A 20,781-nucleotide genomic window follows, 5' to 3' on the forward strand; every position below is an offset into this window, starting at 1 on the left:
TTAACACCATTTTTAGACTAGAGGTAGAAGTACAGAGTACATGTCCTGCATATGTACTTGTTCTCTTAGATCCAATAAGCTCTTAAATTACATATTTCCTTGAGCTGTTAGACAATTCAATATATTCAGTCTTCATGAACAGCATAATGAAGAGAAGATTTATCTTTTTCTACTTGAATAATTGGAGATTAAACTCTTCCCAGTAATCTAAATAGCTAATGTGTACAAGGCTCCTCAAAAGAAAGATCTTTCTTGCCCTACCAAGTGATCATCTTGTGATATGAAGCATGAACCTTCATTAGCCTTCATTTAATTTGCACAACTGTGATGTTAGACATATTTCAAGTCTACCCACCCTATTAAACTCAACCGTCTCTTGAATCACTTCATAAGATGATTTATACACTACAGGAGGTAAATATCCTTTTTTAAACTACTGCCCATTCATTTAAGTATCGGCTATCCTTTTATGCTGCACCAGAATCTTAAAGATGTAACCAAACCTGTCAATGTAAACTTAGTAATCCTGTACACCAAATAAGCTTTTTTCTGCCTGATTTATTTAGCAAACCTAAATTCTCTCCAGCTTTACAGAAAAAGCTACTTCAATGTTCCTGCTCTGTGCTATGTTGCATTTTCAGATTAATTTTTCTTAAAAGTCAGGAACTAGTTAGATGTATTACTGAAAAATTATTTTCTAGAAGAAAGCAGTTATGTTGTTTTCTAAATGTACATATTTTTATAACTATTGTATACTGTACATATTTATTGAGTTATTCACAATGACTTCCATCTCTTTTTATCCTTCAAATCTTCCTATGCATTCAAAACTCAGAATGCGTGAAAAGTTTAGAATGCATTTGTAAACACAATGGCTTCATACTGACCATTTGTAGACAGAATTAAATAATCTTCTACCTAGAAAGAAACTACGTTTACATTGCTCAGTTTTTCCCATCGATCTTGATAGACTTTGATGTGTGAGGGAAAGAGATAGAAGTATCTGCTTCATAAGTGTGCAAGTCCACTCTTACATGCAGAACCTGGGCCTGAATCTTTTGTAAGAGCAAAAGCTGAAGACTTCAAAAGGAGACCAGTTCAGTATGTGTTTCCATACAAGGCTATGCTCTGAGGAGTCATGAACAATCTTCACTGCAGGAAAGTGTAGCCATCCTCAGCATGTTGGAGTGAGTGCTTCATGGTGGCTGAACAGACTGGCCACAAATGAACTAAATTCATACAGATGAAAATATGTATCTAATGCATATCCAGCTTCTGTATAGCACAACTCATGTGAACCAAAATGCAACGTGGCTAACAGCCAGGTGGAAGAATGAGCAAAATACAGATCCTAGTGCTTAGTTTCCCTTGACACTCTTCACTTTTCTCATGCACATTTCAAGCAACAGTTCAAAAAAGAACTGATGAGATTAAGGCCTGTAATAAAACATGTGTAAAATACTTAATTCACAAGACATGGCACAAAATCACTTTTGAGGATATGGACTGAAATGCTCTCCACCTACAGTCCTGTGAGAAATCTATAAGGTAGCAAGTACATTAATCTGGACTCAAGTGCAGCCTCTTACTGACAAGATGGTCTAATGGCTGCAGATAGGTGTCACTCATCTCTAAGAGGGAAATGGATCATAGCCCAAGAACTAGCAGGGCTAATTGAGAGGGCTTTAAACTAGATTGCAGAGGGCAAGGGAAGGCAATGAGGCTTAACAGAATAGAACAAGTAGTACAGATTTTATATTCAATCCAATGGAGGAAGAAAGTTGTGTGCAGAGGGACAGAGAAAGACTTGGGGTCACTGTCATGCGAGGAGACTATGGAGAAAACTGTCCTCTAGGATCATCTAGGAATTCCTCAGAGGAGAAAATGTCAGTGAACAATGCCAAAACCTTGTCATATCCCTTCAAGAAGCAGTGGGGGCTTCAGATTTCTTTCAAAGATTTGAGGGAGGGTACCTCTAAAAAGGTAGTGCAACACAAAAACCCAGTAGAAGTGCCTTTACACTAATATATGCAGCATAATAAATAAGCAGGAATAGCTGGAAACATTTATGTGCTTGGAAAACTATGAGTTGTGATCTTGAGAAATGCAGGTCTGTGGAGAAAGGTTGAGGGAATTGGGCTTGTTTAGCTTGGAGGTCGGAAGGCTCTTGGGAAAGACCTCATTGTGGCGTTCCAGTACTTGAAAGGAGGGGGAACACTTACATTGGTTGATAGCAACAGGACAGGGCAAGGGGGAATGGGAGAGATTTAGGTTAGAAGTTAGGAGAAACTTTTCACTCAGAGGGTGGTGAAGCACTGGAACAAGTTGCCAGACTTTGCTCCATACCTGGAGACATTCAAGGCCAGGCTTGATGTGGCTCTGGGAAATATGGTCTAGTGGTTGGCAAACCTGCCAAGGGCATGGGGTTTGAAACTAGATGATCTTTGTGGTCCTTCTCAAACCAGACCATTCTAGCAAAGTACACTTGTACAAAACTTGGCCCTAGGTTCTGGCAGATGACCACCCAGTAGCTTATCCACTGCCCTGTTCACTAGAATGACATGGGAACTCATCAAAATGGCATGTTCCTGAACACATACTGGGAAACTTCACGGGCCAGGAACTGTGCTCAGTAGGCAGTCTGGAGGAGACAACCTGTTTTTTAAGGTAAGGGAGTGAAATTACTAGGACAGCATTTTGATTTCCTTGAAAAAGACAGTTAGAATCAAACTTCTCAGACCCACCATTACTCAAAGTAACTCATTGGCACCAAGCATAGTCTCAGTAGAATCTGGGAAAAAGCAGCAGCAAATTTTGAGTTAGTTTAATCCAAGGGTGATTTGAGATCCCTGGTTAATACCAATAAACTTCTTCCTCAGAATAATCCTAAATCTAGAAATAAACACTGTGAAAGACTTAAGCATCCTAGAAGGATACAGCTATCCATCACCCACTACTTCCAAAAGGTAGTAGCATTTAGGCTGCTTGGATCAGATGAAGAGGAGATACCACAGGGGCTAAGTGAAGCAGACATCTCTCAGTGATGGCTGTTGACACGGAAATGTAAGTAAGACAGGAGGAATGTGAAGGAGGTAAGACATGCATTAAGACAGGAGGATACCCACAAGAACCCCAAGGAAAAGTGTTAATAGATAAGACAAGTTTTCAGGGGCAAAGTAGGAATTAAATTACTCATTATCCTCTGCATACCTCCAGCATTCACTCCTAATCTGTCTTCCCAGATCAGAGCCCATTTTTGTTATTTCAGATCTGCAGTTTGTACCAATGACAGAAGTGACAGAAAAGTACTGACCACCCTATAACTGTCTGATAGATTGGCCTAATTCTATAACACAGCTTAAGTAGTTTCACTGTATAGCAGTCTCTGTCAAGGACTGAGAACACAGGCAAACAAAAGTCAGTCTCACTACACTCAGGCTGTGAAACTCAAAATACCAAAGTCACACAAGAAGGCTGAACAGTTGAACTTCCAACATCCATGGAAGAAAACTCTGAATGACCTGAAAGACTGGAAGATTAAAAAATTACACTGTAAGAGATTGTTCTTTTACATCTTATCAAAGCTTGCTGGAGACACAGATGAACAAATCCAAGCAAGTCCTGGGCATGGGTTGAGAAATCCTTTGGCTGGAGAACACTGATGGACAAGTCCTGGGTAACGGTTGTGAAATCCTTTGTCTGAGGGACACAGATGGACAAGGCCAGGGGTAATAAGAGAGAGATAAGCTGCAGCTTAATGGCCGTGAAGCATTCTTTTGTGTGGACTTATCTCAAGGAAGGTGGCCATCTCAGGGGGTACTTGCATGACTCTTGCTCAAGCACACAGGGATGTCACATGGGCAGAAAAAGAAGAACAGAGGTTTTCTGGCAACAGACTCTTCATAAAGAATAAGAGGTTTCTGCCATGAGAAGCCTCACAACCTGCCTCTCACCCTCCTGGACTTGCTCTGCGCTCTACCAACATGCTGAAGAAGAACAAAGGTGTCTGCCATCAGATTCCTCATTACGGAATTCTGCATACTGACAGACTCTCCTGGGCCTGCTGCCTGAGTCCTGCCGCTTCCTCCTGGATTGAGTCTGCGACTTCTTCCTGCTACCTGCTTGCTGCCCAAGGCCAGCCACACTGCTGCTCCCCCCCCCACTGCTTTTGCCTTGAACCTTCGAAACATTGTGCAATGGGACCACTGCTGGATCCTGATGGTGACTATTCCCACTTTACACAATTTTTGCTTCTTTCCTATCATCCTCCTTCTCTTCCTCATCTCCCTGATTAGGGTTTATAATAAATTGGTTGAACCAACATTTGAACTATGGTTTCTCAATCTCAAGCTTGGTATAAAGATATTAAAAGAACCTCATCTCCCTCCTATAAATTGAAGCAAGGCATACACACAAAACAAACAAAACCTATGACGAGACCTTACAGTAAGTAAAGTAAGTATGGGTTTAGAGTCGCTCTTCAGCAGTCTGCCCAAATCTCTAAGGCAAAAGCACAAGCAGTTCTGTGTAGGAACATCACAAGTTGCTGCAAAACTATGGTGCTTCACTTGACCCAAGCACACACCTCATGGAAACATGCCACAGATGTTCATACCCTGTACAGGGCCACTGAAATCATGCATGTAATTGGTGCACTGTTACATTACTAATATGGAATAATACTGAGAAACCCATTCTCATGAGAACATTCATTGAAGTTTTTGCTTGTTTTGCTTCCACAGATTTCCTGCTTGGTATTTTTGCATTGTTTTTGTTCACTAATGGAGACACACTCTCACATTTTATATCTTCAGACTCTCACTGGATTTTATGAAATAGTTTTAGGTTTATTTTTCTTCCATTTCTGATTGCCTTCTCCAGTGTAACGGCGAGGCAGTACAATGAGACTGCAGTGTATTTCATATCAGTTTTGAGAAGTTGTACTGTTTAATTCAGGAAAAATCCCAGCACTACTCTCAATAGTATTCAGTCAGTATTCTCAACACTCTCAGGAAATATAAATTAGAAAAACAGAAATAACTACCATGTTCTTCCAGGATGCATGTTACCTATTTTTAGTCTCCAAGTAGAATTAAAGATCATTTTAGCCCTCTCCTCAGTCTTTTTCTGTTTCTACTTCTTTGAAGATTACAGGTAGTACAATGGCAGGACTTAGAGAACTGGCATTGTTACACTTTTTGTCTCAACAACATAACTGCTTTCGCAGAACTCAAAACATGATTTCTGCAGCTGAGAACAGCGGCATTTTTTTTTTTTTCTTTTATAATATATGGATATGGGAATGTTAAACGGGAATCTGCTATAAAATACTACCTACCAAGACAGTCTTGCAGCAGATATCTGAAGTGTAAAAATGATGAACAATTTCTATATGCTGCCACTCAGCCATCAGAGTCTATTTCTGCATGGTACATATTACTGTAATCATTTATTCTTTAGCTGTATTTAGCTGGGAGCTAAAGACAGCACAGATGTCTCATCTTGAGCGCATCCAGACAACCAGCCATTTATTTATGCATTGTTTTAGGCTTAGTTCAAAATGAAAGCAAGTTTGAACCAAAAACTTACTTCTCCGAAACTACCAATAGATCAAAATTCATAAGCACCTAAAATCTTTTTGCAGTACCGGTTTCATTTGAAAGGTGATGTGTGATTTCAGAATCCCTGAAATACTACTATGTTTGGGAACAGGAATATACTGCATTGCAGTACTTGAGGAATACTGATATTAAGTGTGCTCTTATGCTAATAAAAATTAGTAGATCAAAGAAAAATTATTAAAACTATTTAACCAGTCAGAGCATAAACTTGTTATAAAGCAACATATTCCAGAATGATAACAAATTTTTGTTTTAATTGGAACTTGAATCACGTTGACCTTTCCTAGCACAGAGCAGAGTGTCCCTCTGAACCAACAGCAGCATCTGCATCCTCATTCTACTTTAATCAGAGCTCAATTTGGATTTCTGTGTCTCAGCAATCAGTGCATTGCAGAGCAATGATACTGCAGAAATAAATGAGATGTTGTCTTGTTCCAGCTGATTAAAACATGATTCAAGGTGACTTTTAGGTGACACTATGAGTTATCAGAACAGCAGTGTACTTTATGAAGGGAAAAAAAAAAAAAAAAAAAGAATGTGTGAGGGACACTTATTCCCCCTATCTGAAATAAGTGACAGAGTTGAAATGAAAGCACTGGTGTGTCCATGAAAATATATCAGTGCTTAAAGAATCCTATTATTAGACACAGTGGAAACTACATCTTGGATAAACCTCCCATACTGCGGGTAATTATCACAAGCCAGAATGCTAATTGCTTTTCGATTTGCTCAGTGCCTCCAATGAGTCTTGTTGAGGGCTACTGGGGCTGTACCAGACACTAACACTTAATGAGACAAAGTTTATTGGAGTACAGCATCAGCTATTATTGAAGAAAAGAAACAACATACTTTAAAATGAAATGAAGGAAAAAAAAGAAAAAAAAAAAAAAGAAAAACTATAGAAGAAGAAGGTATATAAAAATAATTATACTTTCTTTTCAGATGCTGCATCTTCCTCATGCATGAAACTGAAATGAAAATAATAAAGATTTGCATATTATTGCTTAGTTACCTGAAATGACTTTGTTTAATACTTCTGGCATATTCTGTTTACAAGAGGGAAATGCAACCATAAGCTAAGACTTTCATAAAGCTTTTTTTTTTTTTTTTTTTTTTTTCCCCCAAAGACAGTTCAGACCTGTAGGGTTAAAAAACCATCAAGGTGGAGAATCCACAGAGTTTATCACATTCTTGTAAAAAGTAAATAAAAGTTCTTTTCCAGAATGACCTGCCTTCTGTCTACCTCCTGAGACTCCAAAAGATACAAAATCAACATGCATTTTTGCAGAATGTCTGCCCACTAGAAGTTCTCTCTCTGGACCACGAAAATTCCCAAAATTTATTTCCATTATAAAATGTTTACATTCCTAAAATTAGATGTTTTCCATATAAAAAAACATCAGTCTTGAACTCAACAATGTAGACAGTTGCCACAGAAAATATTCCATTCTGAGTATCACTAAAACACAAAAATTATTATGAATCCTACAAATTGTGCTGAGAGCCTGCACAAGATGGAGAGGAAGAACAGAACTCAAAGGTCTCTGCTTCCAATCATGTATTAAACACAGAAGTACTTTTCTCTACAAAACAAAGCTGATGTCTCTAAAGAAAGTCAATATCAACAGGTATGTTGCTGGACCATTAGTTATATATTGCACTGATGCATATTTTGTTTTGCATCTTTTTCTTATCTTTGATTTAGGTAGGGCAAAAAGAAGTAGTTACCAGGGAATCAGAGGGAAGACTTTTTAACTTCTGTTTTACAAAAGCCTATCAGTTTTCTTTGCCAATGGTTTTGAACGTGAAGGTCAAAAGAGACAAAAAAGAGTACCAGACCAATACATTAAAGATCTCAGTGTTATTAGCACCATACACAAGTCATAGTAACTGTGAAGATGAAAGCAAACCCAAGTAAAACAAGTCAGAATACTGTATCTCAAAATTTGAATGAAGTTATCGGTATTTGTGCATGCTTGTGTGGGTGCATTCACTCACCTTTAAAATAAAGCACCTTGACATTCTTAAGTTGTGATTTAAAAATGGCAGCATATTCAAAACTGTGATTTTAAACATACTGCTTATGAAGTCAGAATACTCGTATGCAAAAGCTCATGAAGAAAAGCAAGTCTATGTCAATAGGCTTATTTGAGAATATGGCTATCTGGGCTTCAAATGAAAAGATTTCTTTTGTTTTCTCAAACAAAAGAAATAAATAAATCACATGCCTCACTGATTTAAACATAGAAAAAAAATATTAAGATCTTCACATCATTTGAATTTTCAGTTTCCCTTGTCATCATAACTATAATTACTCGATATCATACAGTCTAAATCCTACATCACATAGAATAGGCACAAACTTTATTTCTAAGGAATGCTTTTAAGACCTGAATCATTGCATTAACCTTGCATTACTCCATCTCTAGGGCAATCTTATCCTTCCTTAGAAAAGGTGGCCTACTTCTGAGATGTGGTATAAAAATTGTGTTTTACAGTGACAGTAAGGAAAGGAAAATCATTTTTTCTCTTTTCCCTAGAATTGCTTATTTGCCTTAAAAATCCCATCCTCATTCTCTAGCTCTTTTGATCCAAGTAAACTTCTGACAGCTTTTCTTACTATCAAATATTACAGCAAACAAGATAAACATGCCTCTGAGGTGACTATAACTGTATTCTCTGAATTCTTAGTACAATCAGTCAACAAAAATGTCATATTTCATATGTCATTTACCATTACTGTAGGAATGGTGGAGGATTCTGTGAATGAATTTCAAAGTGAAAAAGTTTATAGTGGCTGTATGCAATCCTTCACAACAGGAATTTGACAAAACATATGAACAAGACAAAACTGTTTCCTCTTCTTGATACGAACAGTGAACTATTGTTTAAATAAAGGCATGACTTCAGCCAAAACACTTAATCCTTAGAACAGTATTAAACATTAGCTATTTGCTCAGTCATATCTTTGTCCACTTTGTTCTTTTATGAACTATTTATTACAGGTTTTACCATGTCTCCATAAATACACCAAAAATCACCTATTTTTTCCTTTTCCAGTCAGCTGCCTTAAGCATTATTTTGTCCCTTTGTTTAAGTAACCCAGGGTTTTGAAGAATTACAGAAGTTAAACTGTGTTGGTGTGACCAAATCCAGCAGATTATACAAATTCTGCAATAAAGAGCCATGTAGCCCCATGAGGTAGGAGTAGTTCAGCGTGTTTCAGAAGCAGCTCTCTTCTGAGCAAACCTATGCAGGGTTTAGCAGGCTTACGCTATAACCCAAAAGTTCAAACTCCCAACCAGCATTATGAAACTCTCTGTGAAGGCATAATTTGTCAACTCCAGACAGAGAATTTATTCCATGTCATATTTAAGACATTTGAAAAGGACAAATTAACAGCTTAGACAGACAGGTATAAGATACTATCAAAGTTAAAAGCTAAGGAAAGTGAAGGGGAAAGTAAGCTAGCAGAACCTTGAACTTTATACGTCATTAAATCGTTGCTGCTTTCAGAAACTGTAGCATTTTGAAGTGGAAGATTGTATTTTTTTTTTTTTTTTTTAAATTCTGCACACCACCAGGGTTTACAAAGGTCAGATGCTAAAGTAAGACCATTTCTGACAGATTTTGAAACACTAGTGAGGGAAAACTTCAGGTGTAAGAAGCCTATAGGAACACAGTTGACTTCTATTGTTTTCTAATTAATCTGATAATGAAAGACAAAATTGTTGAATTTTTGCCTGAATTTCAAAACAACATATGAGGATATCAAAGCAGTCAAATCACAAATATGTTTTTGTTCAATTTTGTGACGAACTTCATTCATAATCTTGTCAAGGATGCTCTGCACAGTACCTGGACATTATAAACAGAGAATGTTTAAACTTCCACAAGCACTGCTTAACAAAATAGAAGGGATTTCACTATGTAATATCACAATCAAAATTCATATTTATCACAGTACTGCCGCAGTTTTCCACCCTTCTCTCATCAAGCTGCACAGATGAGAGTTAACATGAGAAAGAAAATGTTATCCAGGTGTCTGAAATAGCACAGCCTAGTCCCATAAAGAGCTTTGAACATTAAAGCAAAAATCCTTGTGTCCAATGGGAAAACAAAGCAATACACATAGAACTTTTTATATTCACAGAAACATTACTTGCTGAACAACAGGGTTGCTGTGCCACATACAAGACAGTTTTATCAGGGAATGTATATCATTGCAAGCACGCGAACTAAAGTAATCAAGCTTTGTATGTTTGGACTCCAGGAGTCTAATACTGTGCGGTGCTAATCAGGATTAGGAGAAAAGATTTAGATGAATAATTCAGTTGCTCAGAGAGCAAGTCAAAGTCATCTGAATTCTTCCTGAATAGCATGGATTACCCACATGAGAAAAAGACAAAATACCTGCCAATTCACGCATTTCATTTGGATCTAAAGAAATATTCTGTGTGACTTTAAAAAAAAAAAAAAAAAAAAAGTTTGTTGTTGTTTGTACCTCTGCTTTGTTTTTAACTTCAGTCAAGAAAAAAAAAAAAAAAGCTATTCTCATGAGTGTAGTTAATATATTGCCATTTACCATAGAATGCAAGTATACTTGATACTCTTGATAACATATCCAAAGAATGATGTGTGGTCTTGACTAGCAGTAGACAGCTATCATTTAGAAAAAGAAAGGTTTAACAGTAAGAATTTTGTGTCCAATTGCTTCTTCCTTCCAAACATTATCTGCATATTCCCCTCCATTCATCTTAAATCAAGCCAAAAAGTCTAGCACAAGTGTGGAAAAAGTAGGACAAGACATCTGTTTGAACTAAGGAACATATTATGATGCTGTTTGTTGAGAGCACACAAACTTGATTAATCTTACTGTATGGGAACTGCCAAATCATGGCCTGAACCTCTGATTGACCATCTGGTAAGGCCATACCCAGTGTTGCCTCCCTAATGGACACATTGAGTAGGGAGATAAAAAAAACCTATCATTGTGTCTTAGATTTAGCAAATGTGTTCTTCAGTAACCCAATTGCTAAAGAATTGCAAGATCAGTTTGCATTTACATGGGGAGGCAGTCACTGGACCTTTCAGGTCCTGCCACAGGGATATATGCATTTGCCAACATATTGTCATAATCTAGTGGCATGTGACCTGGTTAATTAGAAAAAAATTGGATCGTATTTACCTATATCATTATATTGATGATCTCCTGTTGACATCTGACTCAGTGGAGGTAGTAGGATAGGCAGCAGATTCATTAACTGCCTATCTGCGACAGAGAGGATTGGCTATAAATTCTCAAAAGGTGCGAGGTTTGGGCCCATCCAAAAAATTTCTGGGACTGGTTTGGTCAGGAAAGACTAAAGTACCACCCAGTGCTGTCATAGACAAGATTCAGGCATACCTAGTCCCTACAACACTGAAGCACCTGCAAGAGTTTCTAGGTATATTGGCAGAGGGCAGTGGCAGTGCTGATTAGCAGACTGAAAGGAAGGAATTTTACCTGATAACCACATACTTGCTCAATGCAGTCAGCAATAAAGATGTATATATTATTTACTGATGAACTACATTTGTTTGTAATAAATTTCAGCTTAATTCATTCTAGTGCAGTTCAAATACATGTACTGAACCAGTATTAATGCGATTGTATCTGTAACTTGTTTTCAAGGCATCAGCAATGGGTAGATCACCATTTTAAGTGCTTAACACTTATCTTATGCATGTTTAAGATAAACTGATCCTAAGGGAAAACCTTAGTTAGGCTTATTCTGCTATATGTTTATGGAGAACATGAAATACAGGTGCTTGTTTCAATTTTTCATGATAACCTTCTAATTACTTGAGCTGGAATGAGCATTACTTGGTGTTTATTTTCTGGTAGCTTAAGAGAACACCTTCAGATAACGCTGCTATGTAAAAGCCAGGACAATAGAAGAAATTTTCTTTTTGCATGCAAAGGTATTGTTTGTTTTATGCTCATGAAGAAGCTACAAACAATTGGAGGTGTGTTCTAAAGACAATAATATTTGCAAAATTTAGAGACAAATTTACTAAGCAGTTTCACTGTCAGTTAAAGAAAGTACATCTGTATGTGTTCATTTGACAAAGACACTTGAAGTTCTATAGACAGAATTCTTCCTAGAGCTCTTTAGTCATAGAGACAGCAACAGAAAAAAACCCTGCAGTCGTTCTTATACCAAGCCACCTACACGCATAATCAAGAAGAAAAGCATCGTATAATAAAACAACTAACTTATTTAAAAGGTGCTTGTTATTTTTCAATCTAGAATAAAGTTTATTGAGATCATATAACTGGAGAGGATGAGAAAGAGTATGAGAAGATATAGTAGGCACAAGAGATTTCAGTCAACTTATTTTAGTAAGTCTTCACACTACATAAATTTAGAAACATTAGCAGATTGATACCCAATATAGATTAAAATGGAATGTCAAATACAAACTTACCATATCCACTTCCAACCTGACTAGTTAAAACCCAAAATGTTCATCCCTTATTCAGAACTTCACTACAGATGAAGTTAATTCACACCCAGAAATCAAGATTTAAGTAACTCCATAAAAATGTAGTGGAATATCTGCTCTCAGCCATTTTAATAGTCATGGCATGAAAGGGAAATCTGGCAAATTAAAAATGATTTAGCTTATGTCTATCTCTAAAAATAATCCATCCACATAAAGTTTCTTTAGGAGCTCATCCCAGCTATGCTGCATTGATTAAAAAAATGCTTATGAGAAGTTAGGTATGATATGGAAAATAAAATATTTATTTCTACATTATTTTTAATCTTTCTTGAAACATGACAATATATGTCTGTCTAATCTGAATACCTAATCACAAATACAAGTTCATTATATTCTCTAGGTGCTAAATATTTCTTAATATGGTACATTAAGCTGAAGTATTGAACTGTCATTAATACAGACTATGGTTCATAAGTCAACATTAAGAAGGGGTAAATTGGGTGAAGAAGACACACTGAAAGACTTCAAATATATTTTCATGCAGTTAAACTCATGTGCAGTTTTTTTTTAATGTTACAATAAAAATATATAACATTTGACAATAGTCTTAAGCTTCAACAAAGTCAGCAGCTTGCCTTCTAGTTATTGTTACAACTGTACTGCACTGCTAAACAGTTTACAACCAAAGAACTCAGCACTGGCGTGGAGTTCTCATAATAAGAGAATACATTGCTGAATACATTGCCCCTCTCACTATTGTAATTGATCTATTAATTTCTTGATCCTACTCAAGCAGAAAGAGATGGACAATTAATGCAGACTCACATACCTGTGCTCAGTGACTGTGCCTACTGATGCTTTCCTCTTGAAATGCATTTTATGAAATTACATGAAAAATAACTTTTATGATTGCTTTTTAGGCTTTATGACACCCCCATTAGAACACTGACATTTTCAGGAGTAAAACTGTCTTTTCTCTGTACTGATATAACTTGAATTTTTGTTTTATTTTGCCACATTAAAAGTTTGCTTCTCCTTCCTCCTGCTTTAAATTTCTTTCCTAACTTCCCACATAAGACGCTTCTGAGTGCCTGAACCATTAAAATCAAGAAGTATGTTTTGTGACCTGTGATACAGACAACATAATTTGTCAGAACCACTGTCTATCTCAACTAAAAATATCTCAGCCTCCACTAAAAGCCTCCCAGTTGCAAGTTCTCAAAAAATAGTCTGAAAGTAATATCACTGAAAATATGTATACATATATGTGTGTGTGTGTGTGTCACAGGATATACGGCAAAAGTTTACAGCTTCCACTAAAATGCAGAGTTAAATGTGACCCATCAAGTTTGGGATCAGTTTCAAAATATATAAAATACTGCCTAAAGTAGTTGAAAGCAATAGCATACATCTCCAAGCTCAAATTTCTAATCTCAGGAGCTCAGGTAGAAGTAATTTGATACAAATACAAGACATTCCTTCAAATGTGTTGTATTATTTTCTGTATTTATTATGGGATAAAGGTATCAATTTTCACTTACTAATTTGAGCTATGTGTATAGATATTGTTTAAGATCAAACTGAAAAAGGAATTCATGCTAAAGAAAACGGTAACCAACAGTGTTTTCAATGTTGAAGCAATGTAGAAAGAGGATGTAAAAATAGTTCATCAAATGTTTTCCACAACGTTGCCTGAAAACCGTCATTATCATCAGAACGAAACAAAGCAAGGACATCCTGCAATCCAAAGTTTTAATATAAAAAAAAAGCAAAAGAGGATCTACTTAAACATGATAGTAGTAAGCACAGAAATAAGAATAAGAAACTGCTTACCTTCAAAAGACACGCCAAGCCCTCAGGTAGGCAGGAATCACCAGGTAAGATACATCCCATACACTACCAACTCTAAAATGAGGTCTGGGAAGGAGTGGATCCTGGCTCCACTCTTATGTTTCATTACTTGCACCTGAGTTCAACTGGGTTGGCCCTGCCTTCCTACCAGGTGCTCAATCACTGCTTCAAGCCACAACTTAGCATTTATACTACAATATAATATTATTGAATGAGAGACATTTTTCTTAATAGCAGGCAACCTAAACATTTTTAAGCTCTATGGAGTACAAACAAACACCATCACCCTTACCCAATCGTTACCAGGGCCAGTTTAACTTTATGTTGATGCTTGTAGTTTGTCTCCAGTTCTTTTCCAGCTGAGTTCCCTAAATACAAGTTAACCATCAAAGGAAGCCACACAAAATTTACAACTTCCACTATTTTCTACTTCCAAATTTAGGCAATTTAATATATGGATTACAGTATTGATGCAGCAAAGCTAAAAATAAGCCCTATATTGCATAAGCCCTATATTTGAGGTATGCTTTTGTAATCTATCTCTTTATATCTACAAAATTAATGTTAGGAACCATAAAAATATATAAGATCTTTCAGTCTGACTTACAGAGTGTAACATTAGGCTGTTACACAACTCCTTGGTTTCTTTATAAGTCTGAAAAAATGTCACAGACTCCTGTGCTATCCACCTCTCATTTACAAACACAAATGGTACAAGAACTAGAGTCCTTCTAGGTGGCTACTGCCAGATAACAGTCTACACGTGTTATAGATCGTGAACTAGAAGGGATACAAAGCACTAGCTCACCTAGATTTTGGTGCATTTGCCTGTGCAGGCACTTGAATTATTCAGAAATAGCTTAACATAGTTTAGTTTAGCTTCAGAAATGCTTAGAACTTCAAAAGGATCTCAGATGTTTTCTTTCACACTAGGTGTTCATAGAATCAGTAATACTATTATCAGTTCTTTAGAAAGCGTAAAAATAATGCTTTCTGACATATTCATAATTTGTGTAGATATTACTAGCAGCTGTTTTGGCTTTGTTTATTACATATTTCTCTGCTGAAGAGAAAATTTCCTTAGATTCTTCTATTCACACTTTGTCTCACCTATTTAAATAAACTTCTTATTACATTCTTTGGCCTCAATCTCAATAACTTGCATAGTTCAGAAAATTGCTTTTGTTCTTTCCTTCTTTCAGACTACTTGCATAAAGCTTCTGAAAGCTATACAGAATTTTGTACATATTGTGTGATCTTACTGATTCCATTTCATGTCATTGTCAGTATCAACAGTGATAAAGAAAGAACTTGTTAGTTTTGATTTCAAAATTGTGTAAATCACCAGATAACTCAATAGGTTTCCAAAATAATCTGTGGGTATAAACAAGATACAGTGCGTCTATTTCTAAAAATATGATATGCTAGCACTCCAAAATAAAGGGATTCTATGCATTAATTTTATTATTTAAAAAATAAATAAATAAAATATCTGATACAGTTTTCTTAGAGATGAGGAAAGGGATTTGAGATTATGGAGATAGTATGGCATAAAGAAGCCTTCTATCTGTTGATATGTCCTCCAGAGGTTCAGTAGACCATCTGCAATAAAAGGAGAAAAATAAATCAATAAAGATGAGAACTTGCATGTAATATCAAAAGCAGAATAAAAAACATGAATTTGACTAATTCCAACCTTAAAGAAGAAATAATTTTTTTAAACTATTTTCTATCTAGTTTATTTGGCAAGTCAATATCAAAAGATTTCCAGAAAAGAATGCTGACAAATAACAGAGTGAGAGTATTTTTTAATCAAAAAGGAGAAACTAATGATAGTTATTCTATTTTAAAGGCAAACATTATTTATATTGGAATGATCTCTTATGTAAGGAGAAATGCAGAACATGCAAGATACTCTGATGGCATTATAGAAAGCTGATGCTTTTCCTGTTTCATATGCAAATATTTATTTATCTAGACTATCTCACATGAAAGGGTAGTTACAGAAAGCTAATTCAGTTCAATGTTCATTGGCTTAAAAAATCGATCTTAGATAAAATCTGTTAAAAAAACATTAATCTTAGAAACATAAAGACAAGTGAACGATCGATGATAAAGCACAAGATATCTTTATTTTGTCACTTCTTTTACAATTTCATTCATGAAGAAATTCTGTATTCTCAAGGAATTAAAAGGTAATTAGGCAACAATTTTCTCAGGTGGTTTTGACTTTCAGGCAGTTTCACACTGAATACTGAAATAACCTCAATTTACATTAAAAGGATTGTCTGTCACTCACATAGAGAGGGGGTTATTTTATTGAATTTGAACTACGTCAACCACATTTAAAAGCAATAACCTCAGAATCAGGAATATTACACCTAAGGAAATGTCAGAACTGAGGAAAAAATAAATAAATAAAGAAATTAGTCTCCGCAGATGACCAGAGAAGAGGTGAAGTACGTTTTTTAAGACTCTGTGTAGTGCACTCATTACTTGGATATAGGTCTTACCTGAATAAATATGCTCCAAAAGCAATGCCTCCTTTTTAATTACATTGGTCCACAAAGTCAGAGGCAGATGTTGGTGGTATGACAGTAGAGAAAGAGTCCTCCCACCAATATTCCATTACATTTCGTTGTCATGCTACGGATGACAGCAGAGAAGTCTGACAAAATAGTGTTTGACATGGAAGTGGGTATGAAGCAAAGGTGTAGAATTGAATTCCCCCATACAAGAAAAATTTCCACCTATTGACAGTCACTGGCACTTGCTGAACATTTCTGGACATCAGACAGTGAATGTGAGCACCGTGAGCAGGTGGGTGGAGCCTTTCAGCAGCAGTAACAGCAACAGTGTGTTACTTTCACTGGTGCTGGTATTTATAAGTAAGACACGCAGGATCTTGTTCATCACTGGCAAAAATGCATTGCTAATGGTGGTGGTTATATTGGAAAACAGTGTTTCATAGCTGAGAATTTGTTCTATAAAATATTATTGTGCTCTTCGTGCCAGGTGTAATTTCTATGGAAATAAATAGGAGGCATTATGTTCAGTGAGACCTGCACATATGGATATTTCTGCAGACAATTATTTGTCTATCAACAAGATGTTTAAGTTTCCATGAGCTAAAATAAACAAGCTTAGGAAACTAAGAAAAGATGCACAGTGTGTCTTTTTTTACACTTAGCAGTTACAGATTAAGGAGGTTCTTGTAAATTTTTTATTTGCAATTTATGATTTGCAACTTGATCAGAATTGGCTGAAACTCAGAATTACGAAAAGGACAAGGACATGACTATTGGAAATGTTTCTACTTTCATGTTCTGTTTCCTGACAGCAGCGTGGAAGTGCAGGTTTTTCAGCTGACACTCTGGCACTTAGAAGACTTCAGAGATTTGAGAGCTGCTTTTGTAGAGATGGAGCAGCTCAGAGGCCTATGGTTTGTGAGAAGAAGACTAGCAGCAGCCTGAGGTGCATCATACTACATTGCTATTGCAACCCCCTGCAGAAGGGCAGGATGCTGTGAGAATTCCTTTCTGCTGTTACCTATAATACATAGAGACTATTATTGACCTGTCCTTGAGAACTAGCAAGGTAATTCTCACACAAAGGAAGCAGGCTGGATTCAGAGGTGTGGCAGCTTTCAGTTTACCGCTAAAACTGACTTGGAAACAATAAGTACTATAAAGCTACAGTACTTATACTTAGTATCTAAAGTACTTAAGATACTAAAAATATCTTACCTAGATGTGATCCAAATTGCAAGCTATGTTCTTTGTTGTCTTACAGAATATTAAACACTAAATAATGAGATCATCTATGGCCTCAGGCTTGGATTTCAAAGTTTGAGTGCCCACAAGACTTCATGAACTTCTATAGTCTCATATCCATAGAAGTATTAATGAGATGGAAATTATTAGCATGCTTAGGCCTTTTCAGAGTCAGTGCTGTTATTATTTGGATTCAGATACAAAGTCTTCAGTGACCAACCATACTAGCAAAGCACTCAAAGAATAACAGACAATTTAAGCCTATCATGCTGGGCTACAAGATAAAATAATTTCTCCCCTCTCCTCTACGTTCTTTTCTGTGTACTTTGAATATATCAACAATGTATTACATCAAATCAGCATTCCAGTAATTTATGAGTTGTTAAAGTATGCTTAAATCAGCATCCAGCATGTAGGGATTTTTTAATTACTGCTGTAACATTGTTTTACTATTGTTGAACAGAAATATCAGAGATTTTACATATAAAGCATGCAAAAGAACAAAAGAAAGCTACTGTGAGAAGACGTCTCAGGGCACAGGTGTCCAAACTTTTGGCTTCTCTGGGCTGCAGTTAGTGAAAAGAAATTACCTTAGCCCACATATAAAGTATGCAATATAGTTAATATATATAGGCAACAGCACTTTTTACATATATATATATATATATACACATATATATACACACATATATAGTCAAATATCAACTGAAAAGGAATTGCAAATATACCAAAATATTATTTTATTGCAATCTTGAAACCTGTTCTCGAATTCCTTTATCAAAAATCACAGCTACGTAAGTTTTGCTATGCAAACTATTGTGTTTAGCCAATGTATTAAAATGCATAAAATTATTTGCCAAATCCTGAGTTAGCACTGTGCTGTATACTACACATGTCTCAGTTTCAGCTAAGGAATTGTTAATGGCACACTGATGTTTGATTGTTGCTGAGTGATGTGTGCACGCTGAGGGCCAGGTGAGGCTGCTTGGCAAGGAAGACCTGCTGCCATGATGGAGTGGGGCAAGGGGCAGCCACAGCATGAGCTGAGCTGAGCTGTATGTGGCCCATAGGCTGCAGGTTGAACATGCTCATCTTAGAGGTTCAGACTACAGGCACATATCTAATAACCTCAATTTACAGAGGAACAGCTGCAGGATGTAAAATAAAAAATGTTCTCTCTTAACAGGACCATGCACAAAAATCATCTTACTCCGATCTTTGCAAAACAACCAGCAACATGTTGACATTACTGGGTAAAACAAAAGTAGAAACATGTATTCTAATCTTCTGATTCTGAAAGTCACTACTTACAGAACCATTACAGAAAAGCTAGTGAGATAGCAAAGTCTTTTTTTCTAACTTACCAGAGATTAAAGCTGTCCCTCTTGTTCATCTTTCTATTAGAAGAATTTGATAGCCTAATGCTACTGTCCTCTTCAGGCAGCAGTTTCAAATGAGAAAAATAAAAGTAATTGCAGTCATTGTTTATTTTTGAAAACATATTCTGGTCAAGACCTTCTGAGGACTTGGGCCTGCATTTGCATTGAAAGATGGTGAAAGAGGGATCTCTAAAGTCTTTCTCATCTAACAGTAATACACTGATAATAATCCAAATTTTATGACCTCAAATTAAGAAGCTCACATGTAGTTTATTTAGTGAATCACGTCAAAACCCCTGCATGGATAGTTAAAGTGGTGAATTCTGAATTGCCTGGATGAATTCCTTTTGAAGGCAAAAAATGAAGGTATGTGCACCTGTATGATTAATGAGCCAAGATTAGCCCCATCCAGTGTACACAAACAAAAAGTAAGACAAAATTTAGAGTTCTATTCTAAACACTCACACCCCCTCAAAAATATGAAACATCCAAACAACACCAAAAAAGCAAACAAACAAAAATAATACTATAGGGACAGTGTATGTAACATACTTAGCATTAGCAACTCTAAAGTTGCTAGGTACAGATACAGGACAAAATTCTTCTGTCTGTTTATACACAAGGAAATATTCATTCCAAAGGTAAAAATCTAAGAACTGTTAAAATTGTTTCAACCTCAGTCCTGTAAGAAAGGTAAGTACCAAAATTAAAGAAAGCCTCTGAATTGATTGATGGCAAGGCAAAGCACATTACAGAATCAAATAACCAAATTTACGTTTATACAGTATAGCTTCAGTTCATGCTTTTTTATTCCATATAAAATATTCTTCAACTTTTATCAAATTCATTAAATCAAGTAAAACATCATATTACTTCTTCTCTTATCCATAAATTTCTTTCTGATTTACTGACTTTTCACTGCATTTTACTTGCATTTCACTGTCTTTCATGTTCTCTAAACTCATTATTACAATGTAAAAACAGTGAATTTTCTTATAAAAGTTTTCCTTGTTCTCATTACAATGTATTTTTTTGCCCCCATTCTCTCATATGATAACATTGCCAGAAAGGGTAGAGAAGAGAATGCAACCATTGTTTTAATCACACTGAAACACTACCAAACGCTGGATTTCTTCATTTATTAGCTACTTTTTTACACTTTGTATATCACTCAAATACAGCTGATAGAAATTGTTTTAGCAGTTAATTTAGAAAACAAGCAAATTTTTAAGAGGCAACATTTACTTGCAACTTCATGCAACATTTATCCATTAAAATCCAATATTATCTGTAGGAGGCAAAATCATTTATTTAAATTTAGGTTTAAATATCTATTTGTTCACATACTACATATATGAATTTATATATATGCCAAGAGAGCCAGAATTCTTTTTACTCAGATCTAGTATGCTACCTCTTGACAGTTCCATGTACTTAATATTGATGTGGAGCTGGGTTTTTGTTTTGTTTGTTTGTTTTTGTGGTGTTTTTTTTGTTTGTTTGTTTGTTTGTTTGTTTGTTTCTGTTGGTTTGGATTGGTTGGTCAGTTGGTTTGGTTTGTTTTTCAAATTTCTTTATGCACGTGATTTCCTTTTAATTGCACAAGCATTTGCCCACCACTAAAGCTTTTGCAAGACAAAGAAGCAGTTCCGCAACTGCTCCAACTTG

Source organism: Tympanuchus pallidicinctus, unplaced genomic scaffold (assembly GCF_026119805.1).
Source record: "Tympanuchus pallidicinctus isolate F22 unplaced genomic scaffold, pur_lepc_1.0 scaffold5, whole genome shotgun sequence".
Classification (NCBI taxonomy): domain Eukaryota; kingdom Metazoa; phylum Chordata; class Aves; order Galliformes; family Phasianidae; genus Tympanuchus; species Tympanuchus pallidicinctus.